At 38.4% G+C, this 24,285-nt stretch overlaps 1 protein-coding gene across 1 annotated transcript in view; it reads right to left on the minus strand.

Moving 5' to 3' along the window:
• Window positions 1-24,285, minus strand: part of ART3 (ADP-ribosyltransferase 3 (inactive)) — a 141,124-nt gene that overhangs the window by 88,607 nt on the left and 28,232 nt on the right. The window lies entirely within an intron of this gene.

Below are 24,285 nucleotides of genomic sequence, written 5' to 3' on the forward strand. Positions count from 1 at the left end.
CCTTTTTTTTCCCTCCCAGGTTCATTTGTTTTCTTAAATTCCACAAAAGAGTGAAATCATATGGTATTCGTCTTTCTCTTATGTCGCTTAGCATAATACTCTCCAGCTCCATCCATTGCAAACGGCAAGATTTCATTCCTCTGGATACCTGAGAAATAATTCCATTTCTTCTTTATTCATCAGTCGATGGATTTGGGCTCTTTCCATAATGTGGCATTTCACAAAGTACAATATTCATTCATGATAAAAATCCTCAACAAAGTAGGGTTAGGGGGAACATACCTCAACATACTAAAGGCCATATACAAAAGACTCACAGATAATATTATCCTCAATGGGGAAAGAATGAGAGCTTTTTCTCTATGGCCAGGAACAAGGCAGGGATGTCCACTCTCACCACTGTTATTTAACACAGTACTAGAAATTCTAGCCACAGCAATCAGACAACAAAAAGAAAAGGCATCCAAATCAGCAAGGAGGGCAGTCAAACTTTCACTATCTGCAGATGACACGATACCCTACATAGAAAACGAAAGACTCTACCAAAAAACTGCTAGAACTGATACACAAATTCAGTAAAGTCACAGGATACAAAATCAATGTACAGAAATCTGTTGCATTTTTTTTATTTTTTATTTTTTAAAATTTACATCCAAATTAGTTAGCATATAGTGCAACAATGATTTCAGGAGTAGATTCCTTAGTGCCCCTTACCCATTTAGCCCATCCCCCTCCCACAACCCCTCCAGTAACCCTCTGTTTGTTCTCCATATTTATGAGTCTCTTCTGTTTTGTCTCCCTCCCTGTTTTTATATTATTTTTGTTTCCCTTCTCTTATGTTCATCTGTTTTGTCTCTTAAAGTCCACATATGAGTGAAGTCATATGATTTTTGTCCTTCTCTAATTTCACTTAGCATAATACCCTCCAGTTCCATCCACCTAGTTGCAAATGGCAAGATTTCATTCTTTTTGACTGCCGAGTAATACTCCCATTGTATATATATGTATATATACCACATCTTCTTTATCCATTCATCATCCATCGATGGACATTTGGGCTCTTTCCATACTTTGGCTATTGTTGACAGTGCTGCTATAAACATTAGGGTGCATGTGTCCCTTCGAAACAGCACACCTGTATCCCTTGGATAAATACCTAGTAGTGCAATTGCTGGGTTGTAGGGTAGTTCTATTTTTAGTTTTTTGAGGAACGTCCATACTGTCGTTGCATTTCTATACACCAATAATGAAGCAGCAGAAAAAGAAAACATGGAATCAATCCCATTTACAATTGTGCCAAAATACATAAGATATCTAGGAATAAACCTAACAAAAGAGATAAAAGATCTGTAATCTGGGATTCTTTTTCTTAGAAAAACACCTAACCTACTTTTTTAGTCATGCTTACATCCTAAAATTTTGGGATACCTACACAGTTTTACTTTGAAAAGAATCCAAATCAGTTTTTTTTCTACCAAAATCCCACAACCCTTCTTAAAACAGAAACAATCTTATGTTTTCCAAAAATTAAAATGCCTTTAAAATTTTTAACTTGTATTTCAAGAAATATACAGTCACCTGGCATCACACAGAATTGTTAAGAACTATATTATAATGGGTAGTTGTGAAAAACAACTGTCTCCTTTTTTTAAAGGGGCCTTCCTAGGTTCAAACCCCTGGAGTCTGGGTTGGAGGCCCAAGAGAAAACCAAAGGAAGATCCTTCCAGTAACCAAAGCAAGGTCTTAGCCAGACCACTCTGATCCCAGACTTTTAACTCCAGCTACCACCACAAAGATACTATCAATAGAAAAGTATTTAAAGTTACAGTAGTAGTAGTGTAAATCAGAATAATGGCTTCCTAAGACATATTCCTGTAGCATGACTATGGATAGTCCCTCCTGCAACCTAGTTCCCTTTAGATTTTTGTCTATTTTCCAAGCCTGATTCTTCAGTCTTTCAGTAGATTCTTCAACTAACAACTAAATTTGTTTTCTCCTGAAGCTAAACAGTGTTGGTTTCTCTGCATGTAACTAAAAATCTCAGCTGATACAGCACTTTATATAGACACCTATACATTTGAAAAATGAAAATATTTGTTACAAAATTATCATAATCAGGTATTTGTTAATTTAAAAACAAAAAAGATTTTAATGTATCATTTGTGTATCTTTCCCATTGATATCGAAGAGCCAACCATAAAGAAGATCAGAGAATGGACAGAAAAGTAAATAGCAGAGCAGGGTGCCTGACACCAAACAAGCCCTCTAAATGACTGGCTTTTTTACTGGTGCCCACAAGCAATAATGAGAAGTCAGCTGTTATCCAAGATATTTGTATATAAGTCTCTATAATCTATATCACATATTTACACTATGATATATAATATATATACAGTATAAAGACATAATATATAATATAGATATACAGCATATAGATTTAAATATAGATCATAAACTTATATAAATTTCCATACTGAAATGAGACCTCTATATCAATTCCCTGCATAGTTTTAAGACTTGGATCTAGGGGTGCCTGGGTGGCTTAGTCGGTTAAGTGTCCAACTTCAGCTCGGGTCATGATCTCTCGGGTCATGATCTCACAGTCTGTGAGTTCAAGCCCCACATTGGGTTCTGAGCCCACTTTAGATCTTCTGTCCCCCTCTATCTCTGCCCCTCCCAACTGGTTCTCTTTCTCAAAACAAATAAACTTAAAGAAAAAGGAAGCATAATGCATTGACCTTCTACCTATCCACTTTGGTATTACTTCCAACACTTAATAAATTTCTTTTTGAGTATTCTATGCAGACAATCTTCTCTGCAAAATTTTATTTCTTCCTCCCCCCCCCCCCAATTCTTATGAATTCCTCTTTTTTGTTTAATTTTTCAGGCTAGGACCTACAGCACAATAAAAAAGAAGTGAAAAATGGGCATCTCTGTCTTGTTTTGTAAATTCCCAGTGTTCTTTATAATAGGTAAGACAAGTTAGCTAAATAAGCCCTTTCCTAAGTGTATCTGCTGCATGATTCCAACCCCCAGTTCTAACAGGAGAGTCACACCTTTAGCTGCAGACTAACAGAAACATCTGACAACACAAATAACTTCATCATCCAGAAAGGAAATACTATTTGTTGCACATGGGAGAAAAGCTGAAATCTGGTCAGAGAGCGGCTACATTTGTGAAACGCTGGCTGGTGAAAAACTCATTTAGATTTGTTAAAATACCCTTCTAATCTGCTGTCATCTTTAGAACAGCCTGAAACGTGGATGGGTTAGGTGTTACAAGGAGTACCTGAGAATAAGAAAACTGAAACGCATACAGATGTAACATTTGTCTAAGATAACAGAGCAAGTCAGAGGCAGATTTATATATTATATATCTAAATGTCTAGCCCATCTCATCATCCTATCAAGTGTGAAGAAAGCAAAACACCATATGGTCTAAAATGCATCTAAACAGAAGTTATTCTCAGCCTTCCCAATCATGATGATTTTAAGGATCTACCCACCCACTTTGCACTTTGCTCATGCTGGCTATGAATGAGGAAACATATAAATAATTTAAAAGTGTGTAACCAGTATTACCAAACATCAGCTAAGAGAATCTTATGGGAGTTCAATAAAAACTATGAAAGGGAAAGCTATGCCCTCCTCTCCCACACGTCCAAGGAATATTATACATCAACTGAGGGAATTCCCAAGTCTACAGAAATCACTGAACTCCTGCTCACTTTTTTAGGAAATTTCTTCTAAGCACACTGGTTTCTTGGAAAGCATTTTTTTCTTGGTCTACAACAAATAGGTCAGAGTGCTCTGTTTCTTTTGGCCTGATGCCATAATTGGAGGATTAAAGATCAATCAGCAGCATCTGAAACTGAAACTAAAGACAGAATATTTCCTTAACTCTTGTTTTCTTTAAAAACTGGACTCAGATTGGGGCACCTGGGTGGCTCAGTCGGTTGGGCGTCCGACTTCGGCTCGGGTCACGATCTCACGGTCCGTGAGTTTGAGCCCCGCGTCAAGCTCTGGGCTGATGGCTCAGAGCCTGGAGCCTGTTTCAGATTCTGTGTCTCCCTCTCTTTGCCCCTCCCCTGTTCATGCTCTGTCTCTCTCTGTCTCAAAAATAAATAAACGTTAAAAAAAAAATTAATTAAAAAAATAAATAAATAAATAAATAAAAATAAAAACTGGACTCAGATCAATGAATACAAAGAAAGAGAATATATCCAAAGCTTTGAAAAAACTGGAATATGAATTTAAGGAAAACTGTAATTTAGATTTTTATTCAAATGATTCATGTAGTCTTGGCTGTGGATGTAACAAGAAGAGCTGGCTTGCTATTGTCCCTAAAAGGTTGATTTTTTTCCCCTAATTTTTCTTCATATTGATAACACAAAGTTTCTCTCCCCTGAGGCAAATCCCCATTCAAAACAAGAATAGAAGGATCCTTTGTTTTGATTCTATGCTCACCAGACAACACTCTGATTGCTAATTCAACTTTCTAGATACCGTGATACTGGAAAAGAGTGACATGGATACCAGACTGAATATTCCCAGTCACTGGGAGATCCTAATTATAAATAAATAAATAAATAAATAAATAGTCTTAGTCTCCTGTAGATTTGGTCAACTGAACTAATTATTTGACAAAATTAATTCTTTACTCTGGATGATTAGGAAAAAAATGGGAGTTTCTGGACTGTAAAACTGAGAACTAGGCCCTACAGAATCCCAAAAAGGTGTTACCATTCCCATGAGATTCTACCAACCAGCCTGACTGGTTGGCTGGCTTCCTGCCTTTTGTTGTGACATTTCTCTAATTGCATATGCTGTTTTCCCTTCCTGGCCATCTTTCTAAATGAATACAATATTCATGTGAACACTCCTGATCATAAGGAGTACATTCTTCTATGAACCTCCATATTACTTATTGTCTGAATCACTCAATTGGCACTGATCATAGTTTCTTTTATTGATACTGTTTCATAATTTTTGCTCTTTGCAATTAGAATTCAACCATTAACAACAGACACTGGATCGATATATCCCCTGGGATTAGCTTGATTACTAACATAAAGTACACAAACAACGAGAACAAGCACAACTCTCCTCATTATTCCTCCAACACTATCCATGGCCGTATATGTAATGTACACGGAAGAGTTTGCATTCCTTCATTTACTTAAGAAGCTTTTTAGGAGTATCACCCTTTGTATATTTACCCCATAGTCCTTGGAATGAAGACTCTGGACTATAGCTAGCTGAGAATATTTGTATTGATTCTACCTACTTGAATCCATACTAACTTCTGGGGAAATTACAATCTTAAATTAAACTTCGTTCTTCAATCTAGAAAAATCAATAATACCCATGTCCTAATGTAGAAATCTGAATCAATGGAAATTCTTTTTCAAGACATACAATTCTTATTTATGTTGTTTCTTAAAGTCTGTATAGATTCATTCATCTATCCATCTTCTTATCCAGTATTTACTGAATACCTTCCATATGCCAGGTGATATTCTAAATGGCTAGGAATGCAGTTGTGAATAAGACTGATAAGGTACCTGCTCTTTTGGGCCTTACATTTTATTGTGGAGAAATAGACACTAAACTAATAAAAAACTAACCAAATATCAGATAAAGAGAAATACCAGGCAGAGAATTAAAGTAAGATCATGGCTGCTTTAGACCGTATGCTAAGAAAAGGCACTAAAGGGGTATCTGGGTGGCTCAGTCGGTTAAGCTTCCAACTTCAGCTCAGGTCATGATCTCATGGTTAGTGGATTCAAGCCCCCATCAGGCTCTGTACTGACGGCTCAGAGCCTGGAGCCTGCTTTGGATTCTGTGTCTCCCTCTCTCTCTGCCCCCTTCCCTGTTCATGCTCTGTGTGTCTGCCTCTCAAAACTAAATAAATATTTTTTAAAAATTAAAAAAAGGCACTAAACTCCAAATGCCAAGAAGGAAATCACCCATGCATAAACAGGAAAAAGCATTCCAGATAAAGAAAACAGCTAATCACTGTGACTGGAGTACAGTAGCTGAGAGAAAACAATATGAGATGAAGACGGATGAATAGGTAAGGGACAGATCACAGAGAACTCCGTTAAAAAAGTCAGTTACAAAATTAGGTTTAATTCTAAACATAACTAGAAGTTGCTGGAGGGTCATAAGAAGAGGAGTGCCATGTGACTTATGTTTTAAAAATATCCCTCTTGGGGTGCCTGGGTGGCTTAGGCATCTGACTCTTGATTTCAGCTCAGGTCTTGATCTCAGGGTATGAGAAAAAAAAAAATCACTCTGCTCTGCTACAGGAATGAAAAAGAATGAAAGCATACATCTAGAAAAAGATTTCTACAAAAATGTTTGTGGTAGCTTTATATGTAAGAACTAAAATCTCGAAAGAGATGAGGTGTCCACTGACAAGAGAATTGATAAACCAACTGGTGTATTTGTTCAATGGAATACTATGCCGCAGTAAAGACATACAAAATACTGACTCATGCAACTATGTAGATGAATCTAAAAAAATATGCTGAGAGGGTTTGAGGAGGAGTTAAGATGGCAGAGCAGTAGGGGGACCCTATGCTTGCCTCAACTTTTGAACACAGCTAGATAAATACCCAATAATTCCCAACACCCAAGAAACTGATAAGAATGCTGTGAGAATAAACTGAAGAACTAGAGGGAGAAAAGCAGTCACATCGTGGAAGGTAGGAGGTATGGAGATGTGATTCTGGGGATAAAAGAACTGCGGCTACTGTGGAGGGGAAGGAACCTTGATCTCTGAGAGAGGAGAGAGAAAGAGAAACAGAAAGCAGCACAGGGGATTGCATAACAGAAACATTTCCCAAAAACTGTTGACTGGGAAAACTAGAAAGCCTGATTATTCCAAGTTTTAACAAGCAGTGGAGCTCAAAGTCTGAAGTTTTACAAGTCTGCACCACCACCAGGTAGAGCCTGACAGGCACAGTGGTGCTCCTGTGGGGAAGGAGGGCAAAGGCCCAGAGCAGACAACGTGATCTGAGGATCCCCTAAGTCACACTGTGAGAGACAGTTTCTCTTCCTGGAGTGCACCTGGGAGAAGTGGCATGGTCTTTCAGGAGACAAAAGAGCTGATGGGCACCAATGTGCGAATTAGCATAGGAACAGAGATACCTGCTGAAAGCACCAAACTTGGTGCCAGCTCTTTGCTGTGCTTTACCATCAACCCCAACACCTGTGCAAAAGCTGCTACAGCTTTTCTGGACTAACCAGCACCAGCTGCAGAGTGGTAAGACACTCCCCCCCCCTCCCCCCGAGGATCAGTGCCTGTTCCAACCTGGCCAGGTCCCCAAAATTTGGAGTTCTGAAACCCAGGTGCATGCCTAAGAAAAAAACACGGGGGGCGCCTGGGTGGCGCAGTCGGTTAAGCGTCCGACTTCAGCCAGGTCACGATCTCGCGGTCCGTGAGTTCGAGCCCCACGTCAGGCTCTGGGCTGATGGCTCGGAGCCTGGAGCCTGGAGCCTGTTTCCGATTCTGTGTCTCCCTCTCTCTCTGCCCCTCCCCCGTTCATGCTCTGTCTCTCTCTGTCCCAAAAATAAATAAAAAACGTTGAAAAAAAAAATTTAAAAAAAAAAGAAAAAAACACGGGACTAGCGTGCCTCCTAACATGCAGATAGCTTGGACACTGGGTGAAGGCAGGGATCTGATGGAAGCTGGGGACACAAAAGGGGAAATTGTTCACTCTTCTGTGAAGGGCTTCCTGAACAGCGGTGGGTACAAACTCCCATCTCTGGGGAGGAGAGTGGGCTAATGCCGTTCCCTTCCCAACTCCCCACCCTCCCCACTCCCACCCACTAGCACTGACAGACCTCAGTGAGCAACACAGCATCCCCAAGTGGAGGCTGGAGGCACTTACACCAAGCCCCATCTCCCTGCACCCTGTGCATGCATCTTTATTAGGCCAAGTTGGCCTGAGAACCAGCTCAGCAAACCCCTCCACCAGAAGACCAGCATAAACCCCTTGCACACACGAAGGCTACTGATCATAGAGTTCCGCAAAGCTTCAGCTCTAGGGGAAATAGGATCTAGCCTCTTTTAACAAGCAAACCAAAACACACCTAATTAAAACTTGCCACACAGTGGACAAGGTCCAAACACTCCCTATGCAGGCAAGGAGAAACTCTGCAGTGAACTGACCTGAGGGAAAGAACAGCCAAAACACAACAAAAGAGTGCACACTTTGAAACAATTCCGAAACACAAGGCCCTAGACAGTATAGATCTTTTTCTTAATATAGTCGTTACTCTCAGGAGAATGAAATATACTAGGCTTTCCTAATACACAAAAAAAGTGACACAGACAAAATGCCAAAATGGATGAATTCACCCCAAAAGAAAGACGAGGAAGAGCTCTAAGTCAGGGATCTAATCAAAATAGATAAGTAATATTCCTGAACCAGAATTTACAACAACAATCAAGGATACTAGATAGACTTGAGAAAGGCATAAAAGACACTAGAGAATCCCTTACTTCAGAGATAAAAGAACTAAAAACTAATCAGGCCAAGTAAAAAATGCTATAACAAAGATGCAAAAACGACTAGATATAATGACAATGAAGATAGACAAAGTAGAAGAATAAATTAGTAACAGAACAGATAAAATTATATAAAATATGAACCTGAAAAGAAGAGGAAAGGGAAATTATTGGATCACAAATGCAAACTTAAGGAACTCAGCGACTCCATAAAGTATAATAATATTTGTATCATAAAAGTCTTAAAAGGAGCAAGAGGAGAAGAGCAGATTTATTTGAGCAAAACTAGCTAAAAAACTCCCTATCTGGAGAAGGAAACAGATATCAAACTCCAGGAGGCACAGAGAACTCCCATTAAATTCAACAAACCTACAACTAACCTACAAGGGAAGAAAAATAGGGTTCACAGCATCTCTCTCCACAGAAACCTGGCAGGCCATAACAGAGTGGTATGATATATTCAACCTGTTGAATGCAGCCATGAATGCTTTATCCAGCAAAGGTGTCATTCAGAATAAAAGGAGAGATAAAGAGTTTCACTGGCAGCCAAACAAAAAGGAGACCACTAACCCAGCCCTGCAAGAAATATTAAAGGGGACATGCTGAGTGGGAAAGACCAAAAGCAACAAAGACTAGGGGGTGGGGGGAAACAGAAAAAAATCTCTGGAAACAGCAACTTTAGAAATAACACAATGGCACTAAATTCTTATCTAGCCATAATTACTCTGAATGTAAATGGACTAACTGCTCCAAACCAAAGAAAAAGGGTATCAGAATGGATAAGGAAACAAGACCTAACTATAAGCTGCTTACAGAAGACTCATTTAAATTTTTTTTTTTTAATTTTTATTTTTGAGAGAGAGACCAAGTGCAAGCAGGGGAGGGGCAGAGAGAGAGAGGAAGACACAGAACCCAAAGCAGGCTCCAGGCTCTGAGCTGTCAGCACAAAGCCCAACACAGGTCTTGAACCCATGAACCCCAATATCATGACCTGAGCCAAAGTTGGACACTTAATTGACTGAGCCACAAGGCTCCCCAGAAGCCTCAATTTAGCCCTAAAGAACCTGCAGATCTAAAGTGAGGGAATGGAGAATCATCTATCATGCCAATGGACATCAAAGGAAAGGTGGACTAGCCATACTTCTATCAAAAAAACTAGATTTTAAGCCAAAGACTGTAACAAGAGATGAAGGGTACTATATCATAATTAAGGGTCTATCCAACAAGATCTAACAATTGTAAACATTTATGCCCCCAACTTGAAAACACCCAAATATATAAATCAATAAATAACAAATATAAAGAAACTCATTGATAATTATAATAATAATAGGGGGCTTTAACACCCCACTTAAGAAATGGACAAATAATCTAAGCAGACAATCAACAAAGAAACAATGGCTTTGAGTGACACACCAGACCAGATGGACTTAACACATATATTCAGAATATTTCATTCTAAAGCAGCAGAAATCATATTCTTCTCAAGTGCACATGGAACAGAATAGATCACATACTGGGACACAAATCAACCCTCAACAAGTATAAAAAGACTGAGATCATATCATGCATACTTTCAGACCACAATGCTATGAAACTTAAAGTCAAGCACAAGAAAAAATATGGAAAGGCCACCAATACATGGAGGTTAAAGAACATCCTACTAAAGAATGAATGGGTTAACCAAGGAATTAAAAAAGAAATTAAAATTTACATGGAAGCAAATGAAAATGAAAACAGGACAGTCCAAAACATTTGGGATACAGCAAAGGTGGTACTAAGAGGGAAGTATATAGCAATATGGGTCTACCTCAAAAATGAAGAAAACTCTCAAATATACAATCTAACCTTATACCTAAAGGACCTAAAAAAAGAACAGAAAATACAGCCTAAGCCCAAGAGAAGAGAAATAATAAAGATCAGAGAAAAAATAAATGATACAGAAACAAAATAAAAAACCAGCAGAACAGCTCAACGAAAATAAGAGCTACTTCTTTAAAATAATAAGTAAAATTAATAAACCTTTAGCCAGACTTACCAAAAAGAAAAGAGAAAGGACCCAAATAAAATTACAAATGAAAGACTAAAGATCACAACCAATACCAGAGAAACACAAACCATTGTGAGATCATATAAACCATTATGAAAAACTATATGCTAACAAATTGGGCAATCTGGAAGAAATGGATAAATTCTAAGGAACATACAAACTAGCAAAACTGAAACAGGAATAGACAATTTGAACAGACCCATTACCAACAAAGAAATTGAAGCAGTAATCAAAAATCTCCCAACAAACAAAAGTCCAGGACCAGATGGCTTCCCAGGGGAATTCTACCAGACATTTAGAGAAGAGTGAATACCTATTCTTATCAAACTGTTCCAAAAAATGCAAATGGAAGGAAAACTTCCAAACTCATTCTACAAGGCCAGCATTACCTTGATTCCAAAACCAAAGACCCCACTAAAAAGGAGAATTGCAGGCCAATATCCCTGATGAACATGGATGCAAACATTCTCAGCAAGATATCAGCAAATCAAGTCCAATAGTACATTAAAAGAATCATTCACCACTATCAAGTGAGATTTATTCCTGGGCTGCAAGGGTGATCTAATTTTTGCAAATCAATCAACGTGATACACCACATTAATAAAAGAAACAGTAAGAACTATTTGATCCTCTCACTAGATGCAAAAAAGAATTTGACAAAAGACAGCATCCATTTGATAAAAGCCCTCAACAAAATAGAAATAGAGGGAACATACCTCAAGATCATAAAAGCCACATAGGAAAGACCCACAAATAATATCATCTTCAATGGGGAAAAAATGAGAGCTTTTCCTCTAGTCAGAAATAAGACAGGAATATCCACTGAGAGGGCTAGGCTAGGAGTCCTAGCCTCATCAATGAGACAACATAAAGAAATAAAAGACACCCAAAATGGCAAGTAAGAAGTCAAACTTTCACTATTCACAGACTATGTGATAACTCTACATAGAAAATCCAAAAGACTCCACCAAAAAATTGCTAGAACTGATATGTGAGTTCAGCAAAGTCTGATATAAAATGAAAATACAGAAATCTGTTACATTTCTATACACCAACAATAAAGCAGCAAAAAGAGAAATCAAGTGCACAAAAATCCATAAGGTATCTAGGAATAAACCTAACAAAAGAGGCAAAAGATATGCATTCTGAAACTATAGAACACTTATGAAAGAAACTGAAGACAACCCAAATAAATGGAAAAACATTCCATGCTCATGAACTGGAAGAAGAAATATTGTTAAAATGTCTATAATACCCAAAGCAAACTATGTATTTAATGTAATCCCTACCAAAATACCACTATCATGTTTCACAGAGCTAGAACAATTCTATAATTTATACAGAATCACAGAAGATCCCAAATAGCCAAAGAAATCTTGAAAAATAAAAGCAAACCTGGAGGCATCACAATTCTGGACTTCAAGCTATATTATAAAGGCTATGATCATTAAGATAGCATAGTATTGCCAATGAAACTGGATCAGTGGAAGAGAATAAAAAAACCAGAAATGGATCCACAACTATAGGCCAACTAATCTTTGACAAACCAAGAAAGAATACTCAATGGGAAAAAAAAAAAAATGTCTCTTCAACAAATGGTGTTGGGAAAACTGAACATGCAGAATGAAGATGGACACTTTTCCTACACTGTACACAAAAATAAACTCAAACTACATGAAAGGCCTAAATGTGACCCAAGAAACCATCAAAATCTTAGATAACACAGGCAGCAACTCCTATGACCTCGGCTGCAGCAACTCCTTACTAGACATGTCTCTGGAGGCACAGAAAACAAAAGCAAACATGAACTATTGTGATTTCATCAAGATAAAAGGCTTCTGTACAGTGAAAGAAACAATCAACAAAACTAAAAGAATATCTACAAAATGGAAGAAGATATTTGCAAATGACATATCAGATAAAAGGTTAGTATCCAAAATTAATGAAGAACTTATCAAACTCAACACCCCAAAAATAAAAAATCTGGTTAAGTAATGGGCATAATACAGGAACATTTTTCCAAAGAAGACATCCAACTGGCTAACAGACACATGAAAAGATGCTCAACGTCACTCATCATCAGGAAAATACACATCAAAACCACAATGACATACCACCTCACACCTGTCAGAATAGCTAAAATTAACAACAAATAAAACAACAGGTTTTGGAAAGGACATGGTGAAAGGGAACACTCTTAACACTGTTTGTGGAAATGCAAACTGGTGCAGCTACTCTGGAAAACAGTATGGAGGTTCCTCAAAAGGTTAAAAATAGAGGTGCCTCGATGACTCAGTTGGTTGAGCATCCAACTCTTGATTTTGGCTCAGGTCATGATCCCAGGGTTGTGGGATCAAGCCTTGCATCATGCCATGTTCAGCATGGAGCCTGTTTGAGATTCCTCCCTCTCCCCCCTGCTCCTCTCCCTTGCTCACATCCTCTCTCTAAAGAAAAAAAAATTAAAAATACAACTACCCTAAGACCCAGCAATTGCACTACACTACTAGGTATTTACCCAAAGGATACAAAAATACTGACTCTGAGGGGCACATGCACCCTGATGTGTACAGCAGCATTATCAACAATAGATGAATTATGGAAAGAGCCAAATGTCCACCAACTGCTAAGTGGATAAAGAACAAGCAGTATATATATACAATGGAATATTACTCAGCCATCAAAAAAAATGAAATCTTGGGGCACCTGGGTGGCTCAGTCAGTTGAGCCACCAACTCTTGATTTTGGCTCAGTTCATGGTCCCACAGTCATGAGACTGAGCCCTGTGTCAGGCTTCACACTGAATGCAGAGCCTGCTTAAGATTCTCCCTCTCTCCTTCTGCCCTTCTCCCCTGCCTGCTCTCTGTCACTCGAAAATTTAAAAAAAAAAAAAAAAGAAAAAGAAATCTTGCTTTTTGCAACAACACAGAGCTGGAGTGTATTATGCTGAGTGAAATAAGTCAGGCAGAGAAAAACAAATACCATGATTTCACTCATATGTGTAATTTAAGAAACAATACAGATAAACACAGGTAAGGGAAAAAAGAGAGAGAAAGAAAAGCAAACTGTAAGAGACTCTTAACTATAGAGAACTGAGGGCTGATGAAGGGATGTGGGTGGGCGATGGGCTACATGGGTGATGGGTATTAAGGTGGGCACTTGTAATGAGCTGAGTTTATATGTAAGTGATGAATTACTAAATTCTATCCATGGAACCAATTGTACCCTCTATGTTAACTAGAGGGTAACTAACTAGAATTTAAAATTAGAATTTAATTAAAACTAGAATTTAAGTTAAAATGTGAAAAAAATAAAATATGTAAACATATAAGTAAATATTAAAAATATGCTGAGAAAAAGCCTTGAACCAAAGAATACATACTAAAATTGTTCTGTTTATATGAATTTCTAGAAGAGAACAAATCTATATTTAAAAAATTCAAAAGAGTAGTGGTGTCAAGAGAAGAGGAGATGGGGTGAGGACTGACTGGCAGGTAGCGTGAGGGAACTTTCTGGAGTGGTGGTGATGTTCTATAACTTGATAGGGGTTTGGATAACTTGGATATACAAGTGTATGTAATTCTAAGATTGATTTACTGGTACACTTAGGATCTGAACTTTTCAACATACATGAATTTTACCTCAAAAAGGAACCATAAGGGGCACCTAGGTGGCTCAGTCACTTATGTGTCTGGCTTCAGCTCAGGTCATGATCTCTCAGTTCATGAGTTCAAGCCCCACATCAGGCTCTGTGCTGACAGCTCTGAGCCTGGAGCCTGCTTTGGATTCTGTGTCCCCCCCCCCCCCTCTGCCCCTCCCCTGCTTGTATTCTCTTTCTCTCTAAAAAAAAAAAAAATAAACATTTTAAAAAAAGAACTATAAAACCTAACTATTGAAAGCACTTCTGGGATGATGAAGTAATGACCTCTGTAAAAGCAAAAACAGCACTGGAAAAAATTGTCAAAACCCTATTTTTCAAAAGTCTTCAATTAACCAACAGTCTGCAGCAGTAGGGAAAATATCTAAGAAACAGCTTGATCTCAGTAAGAACAGAAAATTTTCTGGCACTTTTCACTGTCCTATTCTCATTCCCCTCTCCCAGTAGCTTTGAAAAATAACAGCCTCACAACTATGTATCTCTGAAAAGCTGCCTCAAAGCCAATGGAGAGGGAGAATCAGTTTGGAGCTCTCAAAAAGCCCATCCTAGATGATTATCACTAGTGACTTGGTTAAAAGCTTTCTTAAAACCTCACATGGCTTGTCTTTATTTAACTTGACCCTGGACTCACTGTGAAAAAGTAATTGTTTAACAATTATTAAATGCCTGAAGTAGGTGGGTCTAATAAAAGACTGAAACTTATTTTAAAGGAAAGACTAGGGAATGAGAGGTCTATGGAGGGCTTTGAAAAGCTCCAATATAGTCCTAAGAATCTAGAAGTTCACACACTAGTGCAGGGCTGTGTGCACATTCAGAAGAAACCTGAAATGGCCCTAATCTTTCACCTCAAGCTGACCCTGAGGCTCTGCACAAACTGGAAATGAAGGCTAAAGCAGAACTGTAGACAGCCTCTCAGAGCCCTGAAGGCATAACCCAACACATACACAGAGCCCTTGTTAAAGGCTGGGAGATTTATTGGTTCAAGGCATTTAAAGAAATCTTAGTCCAAGAGTGCCTGGTTGGTTCAGTTCGTTAAGTGTCCGACACTTAATTTCAGCTCAGGTCATGATCTCACAGTTCGTGGGATCGAGCCCCGCGATGGGCTCCACACTGACAGCATTGAGCCTGCTTGGGATTTTCTCTCCCCGCCCTCTGCCTCTCACCTACTTGCATGTGCTCTCTCTCTCAAAATAAATAAGTAAACATCAAAAAAAAAAAAAAAGAAATCTTAGCCCAATCATTAGATCACCATTAAGCTAACTAAACAAAGATGTCAGTGGCTATACACAATAAATGATAAAGACATTACAGAATTAGTTCAGGAAAATCACTAAAGAAACAGCAACAACAGCAAATCCCCAGGAGGGGAGAAACCAGATTTCCCAAGTTACTACATTATTTAAAATATCGAGCTTTAACAACAACAACAAAAAAATACAAAGAAACATGCAAAGAAAGAGGAAAGTATGACTCATACACACTTAGAGAGCATTCAATAGAAACTATTCCAGAAAAAGCCCAGGGACTTCTTCACTGGACCTACTAGACAAAGACTTTAAGCCGCTATTATAAACATGTTCAAAGAACTAAAGGAAGCCCATGTCTGAAGAATTAAAAGAAAGAATGAGAACACCACCTTACTGAATAAAGAATATCAGTAAAAAATTATAAAAAAGAATCTCCAGCTTTAAAAAGTATAATAACCGATGTAAGAAATTCACTAGAAAGGTGCAACAGATAATTTAAACTTGCAAAAGAAAAAAATCAGCAAACCTGAAGACAAGGTAACTGAAATTTTCAGAAAAAAAAAAAAAAGAATAAAGAAAAATGGACAGAGACTCAGAGATGAACATAACACCATAAAGCATACCACCATATATGTAATAGGAGGAAAGAGAAAGAAGGGGCAGAAGGAATATCTGAAGAAATAATAGCCAAGATATTCCAAAATTTGATGAAAACATTAACCTGAGTATCTGAGAAACTCAACAAACTCCAGAGATCTACAACTAAAATATTATAGTCAAACTGTCAAAATTCAAAGACTGAATCTTTAAAGCAGCAAGAGAAAAGTGCTTTATCATGCACAAGGGAGCCTCAGTAAGACTAACAAATAGGGGTTTCTGGGTGGCTCAGCTGGTTGAGTGTCCAACTCTTGATTTCAGCTCAGGTCATGATCTCACAGTTTGTGACTTTGAGGCCCACACTGGGCTCTGCACTGACAGTGTGGAGCCTGCTTGGGATTCTCTCTCTCCCCCTCCCTCTCTGCCCCTCCCCCGCTTGCACACACTCTCTCTCTCTCTAAATAAATTAATTAATTAATTTAAAAAAAAGATGAACAACTAAGGTCTCATCAGAAACTATGAAAATGTCACATTCCTGCCCTCTGGCTTTTAAATTAAAGTATTAAAAGAAAAATACTATCACCAAGAATTATCCTGCAAAACAATATTTCAAAATGAAAGAGATGACTGTTGTACAACTCTGTGAATATACTTAAAAACCTTTGAACTATATACTTTAAATGAGTTAATCAAATATTTTCTTTATTGAAATCAAATAATGAACTAAAAATATCTGTGTAACACAAAAGGTAGCAGTAATAGGAGAAAAGAGAAGTAAAAAAGACAAGACATAGAGGAAGAAAATAGCAAAATGTCAGATGTAAAGCCTACCTTATTATTAATTACATTAAATGTAAATGGACTAAACACTCCAATCAGAAGTCAGACATTGGCAGAATGGATTTTTAAAGAAACCTGATCCAACTGTACACTTTTTAGATGAGACATAATTTAGATTCAAAGACAAAATAGTTTAAAGAACAGAAAAACATCATGCTAATAGTAACCAAAAGAGAGCTGAGTAGCTACACTGACAAGACAAAAAGTGTTAGAGATAAAGAATGACATTTTATAATGATTTAACAAACTGCAATGGTTAAGAATAATATCAAGAACTTTTGTAAGGGATCTAGATTTCTGGTAAAAAAACAAAAACAAAAACAATCAGGGGTGCCTGGGTGGCTCAGTTGATTAAGCATCCGACTTTGGCTCAGGTTGTGATCTCACAGCTCGTGGGTCCAAGCTCTGCATTGGGCTCTGTGCTGACAGCTCAGAGCCTGGAGTCTGCTTTGGATGCTGGGTCTCCATTTCTCTCTGTCCCTCCCTCCTCTCCCCCCGCCAAAATAAATTAACATTTAAAAAATTTTTTAAAAAGGAAAAGCAGAACAAAACAGGAGGCATCACAATCCCAGATTTCCAAAGTCGTATTACAAAGCTACAGTAATCAAAAGAGTATAGTACTAGCACAAAAACAGACAGATGGATCAAAAGAACAGAATAGAAAACCCAAAAAATAAACACACAAATATATGGTCAATTCATCTTCAACAAAGGAGGAAAGACTATGCAATGGAAAAAAGACTGTTTCTTCAACAAATGGTGCTGGGAAAACTGGACAGCCAAATGCAAAGAATGAAACTAGACCACTTTCTTATACCACATTAAAAAAATCCTCAAAACAGGGGCACCTGGGTGGCTCAGTCGGTTAAGCGTCCGACTTCAGCTCAGGTCACGATCTCGTGGTCCGTGAGTTCGAGCCCCGCGTCGGGCTCTGGGCTGATGGCTCAGAGCCTGGAGCCTGCTTCCGATTCTGTGTCTCCCTCTCTCTCTGCCCCTCCCCCGTTCATGCTCTGTCTCTCTCTGTCTCAAAAAGAAATAAAACGTTAAAAAAAAAAAAACTTAAAAAAAAAAAATCCTCAAAACAGATTAAGGACCTAAATATGAGATGTAAAACCATAAAAATCCTTAAGAGAACACACGCAGTAATTTCTGGCATTGGCTATAGCAGCATTTTTCTAGATGCATCTCCTGAGGCAAGGGAAATAAAAGAAAAATAAACCATTGGGACATCAAAATAAAAAGCTTCTGCATAATGAAGGAAATAATCAACAAAGCTAAAAAACAACCTACTAAATGAGAGTATGTATTTGAAAATGTCACATGTGATAAAGGTTAGTATCCAAAACACCTAATGAACTGATACAACTCAACAAACAAAACACAAATACTCTGATTAAAATGGGCAGAAGACATGAATAGACATTTCTCCAAAGAAGACATACAAATGGCCAACAGACACCATGAAAAGACACTCAACATCATTCATCAGGGAAATGCGAATCAAAACTACAATGAGATATCACCTCATAACTGTCAGAATGGCTAAAAACAAAACACAAGTGTTGGTGAGGATATGGAGAAAAAGGAACCCTCATGCACTACTGGTAGGAATGCAAAGTGGTACAGCCACTGTGGAAAACAATATGGAGATTCCTCAAGAAATTAAGAAGAGAACTACCCTAAGATTCAGGGGGTGCGTGGGTGCCTCAGTCAGCTGAGTGTCTGACTCCCAACTTACACCTGGGTCATGGGATCAGGCCCGACATTGGGCTTGGTGCTGAGCATGGAGTCTGCTTGGGATTCTCTCTCTCCCTCTGCCCCTCTCCCCTGCCTGTGTGCTCTCTCTCAAAAAAAATTTTAAAAATTAAAATGAATTTAAAAAAAAGAATTATCCTAGGATTCAGCAATCATGCTACTGGGTATTTACCCAAAAAATACAAAAACACTAATTCAAAGGGATACATGGCACTCCTATGTTTACCACAGCATTATTTACAATAGTCAAATTATGAAAGCAGGCCAAGTATCAACCAATAAATGAATGGATAAAGAAAATGTTGGGGGGGGGGGGGTGTGCATGTATGTGCATATATATGTGTGTGTGTGTGTGTGTGTACACACATTTCCACTATTTCCAATAATATGGATGGAACTAGAGAGTATAATGCTAAGCAAAATAAGTCAGAGAAAGACAGTGTACAATTTCACTTGTATGTGGAATTTAAGAAATAAAACAAACTAGCATAGGAAAAAAGACAAATTAAGAAACAGACTCAGCTATAGAGAACAAACTCATGGTTACCAGAGGAGAGGTGGGTAGGGAGATGGGTGAAATAGGTGATAGGGATTACAGAGTATATTAATCACGATGAGCACTGAGTAATATATAGAACTGTTGAATTACCATATTGTACTGAAATATAACACTATGCTAACTATACAGGAATTAAAATTAAAAACTTAAAAAAATTAAGTGAATAAAAGTACTTTGAAGTATATACACACTATCTAATTGTTTACTAGCTAACATTCATGTGTATCTGTATGTTTACATGAATAACTTATATGTACAATACCATCTTTCACTTTAATATTAAACCCAGTTTTTAAGTTTTATTTCTTTATTTAAGTTTTATTTATTTATTTTTATTTATTTATTAAACTTTTTCTCTGAGTGTTCAATTACTGAGGCACCCAAAGTAACTACAAAGATGGCTTTAGCCATTTAGAGAAAACGGAAATCAGAAATCAAAATCGAGAACAATACTCTCTGTAAAGAGGTAGCATAACAGAGCTGTTAAGAACATGGACTTTAGAGTTAGAATTACTGGGTTAAATGAGTCATTATTTAAAGAATAACTGAGCCAATAATCATAAAGCACTTCAAACATAGCCTGACCCACAGTTTTTGCTATGTAATGTTTAACTAAATAAAAAATATTAAATAAAAAATATTTTCTCATCAATAAGAGATACTTGGTCCACTTCATATGTAATGTGCCTCAAACTCTCTTTACTTTTGCTAAACAGAGAGCATCTTATCTGAGAACTTAGATCCTAACAAAAGTGAAATTATCACCACATACTTTTTTGTTTGTTTGATGTTGGAACTGTTCAAAGCCTCTTCCATTCATGTCAGACATTTCTCTGAAATTTTTGGCATTTTTACTCACAGTCTAATTTTTAATTCTGCACAAACAGCTATGGGAGGTCCCCTTCTGTCCCTGTCTCTCATAAGCCTCTCCCTCCTCATCAGACGAAAGTCTCTTTCCTGGGTGAAAGTCTTCTGGGTTCTATCAGTTCCTGCCTCATTTCTCTCCCTTTTGTCTTTCCAGTTTCCCACAAATCCCCTGACTTACTGACTGGAAAGCTTATCCCTGGAACAGACTGACCTGGGATTCAGCACTCCAGCAATTTTGGCCTGCCTCAGGCAACTCAGACACAGTTCTGATGATGAAATTCCTACATTTGAGGTTCCAAGTTTTACGTGTGCCCAGTTTGCAGATATAGGCTTTATCTTGGTGTCTATGCCAAGTTTTAAACCTGTATGTACCAGCTAAACTAGTTTAATCCTAGGATGGAAGTTTTGCCTTTCCCTGGCTTATCTGAAGATTGTTGTAACTTAGCTAACTATGAAAAGACCTCCCCAGATATTTCCCTAGATTCCAAGTATTCACCTAAACAGATTTCCCACTGCAGTGTAATGCCTGTATTTTGAACAGCATTTCATCTTGGATCCCATTGCCAATCACTTGCAAAGAACATAATCAGACTGTTCTATCAGTTGGGTACTGAACTTCCACTGTTAGGCCCAACATGTTACATTATACGGGTATCATCTGCCTCCTACTGATGTTGTCTGCTATGAATAATCTGCCAAGTGCTACTGAATACTAAGAAACCAGTTTTTGCCCCTATTTGCCAACTTAAAATTATGCTAAGTTGTTATTACTGCTACTAATTGAATACCTTTTTTCCCCTTTGCTTTGCATTTGACAATGTCTTAGAGCTGTATCAATGTCAAGTCAACCTGTTTCCATCCTGTTCTCCCACCAAGGTCTCTCTACTCATGAACCCTTTTAAAAGTTTTCTTCAAAAAGGAAATCCTTTGGTTTTTTGCAATAACCTTATTACAGTTATTAATCATTTTCCTATGCCAGTCTAGATGTTGTCTTATAATGTTTCATTCAGGGACTTTCCTGTAATACACAAAAACTGTTTACTAACACTAACAAAAATCAGACTCTGTTTACTAACAGTAATCAGATAGCCAAATGAGTAATGTTTTCTGTCAAAATAGTTACATGTTGGAGACTATTCACTTATTCTAATGATGTTACAATTGTCCAAAACATGTCTGGAGTTAATTTTTTTTTTAACATTATTTTTGAGAAGACAGACAGAGAGACAGAGCATAAGTGGGGAGGGGCAGAGAAAGAGAGGGAGACACAGAATCTGAAGCAGGCTCCCGGCTCTGAGTTCTCAGCACAGAGACGGGGCTCAAACCCACCGACCACGAGATCATAACCGAGCCAAAGTCAGATGCTTACTCCGTATCTGGAATTCTTTAAAACTTGCCAGTTCCATACCTTTGACCTTGTCCAAGAAGAGCAAACCTATTACTTACAGTATTTGATAAAAAGACAATGCTTGGCTGAACTATTTCCAAAAATTGGATTTAACTACAAAGGATGAAAAATTGCTATTACTTAAGAATTTTTAAAATTTTCTTACTCTCAGGGGAGCAGGCAAGATGGTGGAACAGCATGGAAGTTTTTTGTGTGTCTTGCGTCCATGATATACAGCCGGACCAACACACCTAGAAAACTGATTGGAGGATTAACACAACCTGAACCACAGAATTCAGCAGGTACACGGCACAAAGAGGTGAATTTGGGGAGCAAGAAGCTGAAGAGGGTAGGGAGCTGCTTCTGTGGGCAGAGAGAGGATGGAGACTGGGGAGGGGATGAGAATATGGGAAAAGCACCTCCCCCCAAAAGCAGCTGGAGAGAAAGTGGAAAATTGGAAACAGCTGCAGGGACTAAACTAAAAAGGGAGAAAGGAGAGGGTTTAAATGCCATTAAGACTGTAAACAAGGGGAGCGCGAAGTCTGCAACCCTGCAGCTCGATACCTGTTGGTGCTCTGGTGGGAAGGGCAAATCCCCAGGAACAGAGTGGGGGCCGGGAGGTTCTCCGGCCACATGGGGAAAAACAGCTCCACTGCTGGAAGGACGTTTGGTAGAAACTGTTGAAGCCACCTGGTCCCAGCAGACCCCAGAAAACGGCCACATTCACTGGTGCTGGAACAAGGTCGTTAAGAGTGAAGCCTGGTGCCAGATGTGTGTTGTAATTTTCCATAATCCCTGAAACGCTGCTGCTACACTATCTCGCGAACTTTTTCTGGGGCGGCTGGCGTCTGGCCACAGTCTGGGGCACCAGCAGCAGCAGGGTCCAGCAAGCGTTCCTGGGAGCAGCTAACATTCGGCCATTGCTCATTTGGCCACTGGTTGATGAGACCCTCCTGCAGAGGGGCGGAACAGGTCAAAGCTGCAGTCCTTCACAAGGGGCCAGGGAAAACAGCCACATCTGAGACAAAACTCGGGAGAGAGGTACTGCCTGGGGCCTGGTCATGGAGAGTGAAAACGTGGGGAGTGGACAAAAGCTGAAGACAGAAGACGGGTGCGCGATTGCTGATCTGGGAGAACAGACTGGGTAGCTGGGTGGCACCATTTTCACCACTCCTGCGCATACACTCCTACAAGCGCAGCAACAATACACCCCAGGAGGCTAGCAGCACCATCTAGTGGAAAGCAGAGCCATTACACCGAGCCCTGCCCAACTGGGCCAACTTGGCTCTTCAGGAACACAAGTCTCACCGCCAGCTTCCTTTATGGACTATAAAGCACTACATCAACTGACTTCTAGAGGAAAACGAAGTAATTTCAGTCCTACTTCAATCTGTTAGCAAGTCTATCTATTCAATTTTTTTTCTTTTTTTTTCTCTTCTACACTTTTCTTTTTCTTGAATACACAAAGAGAAAAAATTCATTTTTATTTTCAATTATTAAAAATATTTTTCGGGGCGCCGGGGTGGCGCAGTCGGTTAAGCGTCCGACTTCAGCCAGGTTACGATCTCGTGGTCCGTGAGTTCGAGCCCCGCGTCAGGCTCTGGGCTGATGGCTCGGAGCCTGGAGCCTGTTTCCGATTCTGTGTCTCCCTCTCTCTCTGCCCCTCCCCCGTTCATGCTCTGTCTCTCTCTGTCCCAAAAATAAATTAAAAAAAAAAAAAAAGTTGAAAAAAAAATTTTTTATCACTATATTTTTTACTTTTCTGTAAATTTTTTCAAATTCTATTTTACTTCCATCATTTCACTTTAGTCTACGTCAGTATATTCACCTTTTCAAATTTTCAAACAATTTCCTTTTTCTGCTTTTCGTTTCTTTTCTTTTTCTCGAATGCAGAAACAGAAAAGCTTAATTTTTACTTTCAATTTCTATTAAAAATATTTTTCTTTAATTTTTTCACTATATTTTTTGCTTTTATGTAAATTTTTTCAAATTCTATTTTACTTCCATCATTTTATTTTAGTCTACTACAGTGTATTCACTTTTTCAAATTTTCAAACGATTTCCTTTTTCTTTTCTTGACCCCCCTTTTTCTTCTCTGTCAAACCACTTACAAACACCCAGACCAAAACACACCTAAAATATAGCATCATTTATTCAATTTGTGTGTGTTTTTAATTTTTAAAATTTTTTTATTTCTATTTTTCTACCTCATTAATTCCTTTTCTCCCTTCAAAATGACAAAACAAAGGAATTCACCCCAAAAGAAAGAGCACAAAGAAACAACAGCCAGGGATTTAACCAACACAGATACACACAAGATGTCTGCACCAGAATTTAGAATCACGATAAGAATACCAGCTGGAGTCAAAAATAGATTAGAATCCCTTTTTGCAGAGATAAAAGAAGTAAAAAATGGCCAGAACGAAATTAAAAATGTTGTAACTGAGCTTCAATCACGCATGGATGCCGCGGCGGCAAGGATGGATGAGGCAGAACAGAGAATTAGCAACACAGAGGACAAACTTATAGAGAATAATGAAGCAGAAAAAAAGAGGGAGATTAAGGCCAAAAGAGCACGATGTAAGAATTAGAGAAATCAGTGACTCATTAAAAAGGAACATCAGAATCATAGGGGTCCCAGAAGAGGAAAACTTTACTAACCTGGGGAAAGACACAGACATCAAAATCCAGGAAGCACAGAGGACCCCCATGAGATTCAACAAAACCAACCATCAGCAAGGCATATCATAGTCAAATTCACAAAATACTCAGGCAAGGAGAGAATCATGAAAGCAGCAAGGGACAAAAAG

Source organism: Panthera leo, chromosome B1, assembly GCF_018350215.1.
Source record: "Panthera leo isolate Ple1 chromosome B1, P.leo_Ple1_pat1.1, whole genome shotgun sequence".
NCBI classification, from domain to species: domain Eukaryota; kingdom Metazoa; phylum Chordata; class Mammalia; order Carnivora; family Felidae; genus Panthera; species Panthera leo.